Source organism: Propithecus coquereli, unplaced genomic scaffold (genome assembly GCF_000956105.1).
Source record: "Propithecus coquereli isolate 6110/MARCELLA unplaced genomic scaffold, Pcoq_1.0 Scaffold51, whole genome shotgun sequence".
NCBI classification, from domain to species: domain Eukaryota; kingdom Metazoa; phylum Chordata; class Mammalia; order Primates; family Indriidae; genus Propithecus; species Propithecus coquereli.
Window position 1 is genome coordinate 2,034,524 of NW_012150952.1, and position 1,788 is coordinate 2,036,311.

The 1,788-nt window shown below is 39.5% G+C and overlaps 1 protein-coding gene across 1 annotated transcript in view; it reads right to left on the minus strand.

Annotated features, from left to right (window-relative positions):
- Nucleotides 1-1,788, minus strand: part of TRAPPC8 (trafficking protein particle complex 8) — a 150,283-nt gene that overhangs the window by 1,465 nt on the left and 147,030 nt on the right. The gene's annotated exons all lie outside the window — the stretch shown is intronic.

Below are 1,788 nucleotides of genomic sequence, written 5' to 3' on the forward strand. Positions count from 1 at the left end.
TATACTTATACTCCAGCATAATTAATTGAAGTAGGTAAGGAACTGAGGAAAACTGTTGAAGCTGGTAAAGCTGGTATCTATCACAACTTAAAAGACAAAACAGAAACTTATGGGGAGAGAGGAGCTGGCATGCAAACCTTTCTCCAGAGGTGAAAATCTATAGCCCAGTAATCCTGGGAACAGGCGATGGAAAATTATGAAACAGTGTTGACCTTAAGCAAAATTATGATATGGGCCAAGTTTTTCTCTAGCATCCCGTCACTTCCTCCTGCAGACCCGTCCCCACTCCTGCTCCTCCCACCAGCACTCCTCACTGCCCTTGTAAGCACTGCTTTTGTGTTCTATTCATTAAAGCCGTCTTCTTACAAGCTGCCTGGCAAATCTTACATTTAAAAGATTGATCAGGGTGCACTATTGGGATACTACAGGCATTTGCATTTTAATGGAGTCTTCAGAAAATCAGGCCCAAGGGTATGAATCTTAAATGGAAAAATTCCAGGTCCAGATGGAAAGTTCTTTGGGCTGCAAAGCCTCCAAATATTCAATATTCCTCTATATAGCCAATCTATAAGGTAATTCCTGTTCAGAGACATTTTCTTAGCTGCAGGAGGAATGGACCCTGTTCCTTGCTGCTCCCACAAGGCCCCCTGCAAAGCCTCAAATGCCTTATCTGCCGCCAGTGCTCAGACCGACCAGATCCCTTGATTACTTTTATGTTTACAGTAGACATTCTATTTCCCTAGAGGGGATTTCAGCTCACCCTTCAGCCTTCTGTTCTCTTATATCTTTTCCAGTCTTTTTGGATTCCTGTCGTTTCCACTGCCACTCTCTACAAAGACTTGCGGTGGTAGAAGCTTGAGATTAGCCTGTCATAATTGAGTGAATTTTCCATTTACAGAAAATTTGTAGTTAGTAGTGTTCTCTTTCTAGTTATGCTAAAAGTATGAGTTAGATGTGGTTTCATTTGCTCTTATTGTTGATTTGAATACTTTTTGGAGAATGAATGGAAAGATTTAGATAGCTGCCATTATTCTAGGGCCACCTGGAAGTGAACTCTCTAGTTTTATCTGAAATTATCTGTTTCGCTTCCATTCCTAAATGGTAGTCTCACTGAATTTGGAACTCTGACTCAGTTGTTTTCTTACAAGTTTTTGAAGATATTCCACTATCTTCTGGCCTCCATTATTTTTGTGAAGAAGTCAGCTACCAGTTAATTATTGCTACTGTTAAAGTTGTCTTCTGGATTCAGGATTGTTTTCCCCTTTGTCTCGAATTTTCAGCAGTTTCATTATGATGCATCTGGATATGTTTCTTTTTATTTATATTGCTTGGAATTTACTGAACTTATTGAACTTGTAACTTCATGTTCACCTCCTTTTTCTAGGACTCAAATAAACATAGGACTTTCTTATTGAATCCAGTAGTTCCCTTGCCTTATGTCTATTTTCCACCCTTCTTCTCTCCTTGCTTCAATTTAGATTGTTTCTCCTGTACTTCTTGTCTTGAAAGTATGTCAAATGTTAGGCTCTGCCACTCAGCTGCTTCTTCTAGGCGAGCAAACAAAACACTCCCCAGGCAAAGTAGTCCCAAACAATGCTGGCCTCCCTCTCTGGACTCTCTTCTCTTGCATTTTGGTCCACTAATGACTCACTATATTGGTAACACTTGGTTTTTAGGCAAACATTTTCTTATATTTTGTTCAGACTTTTTACTTTTCGTCAGCAGAAAGACTAAATTGCCTAATATGCCATAAGCAGCATCGGAATCTACAACATAGTTATTTACAAC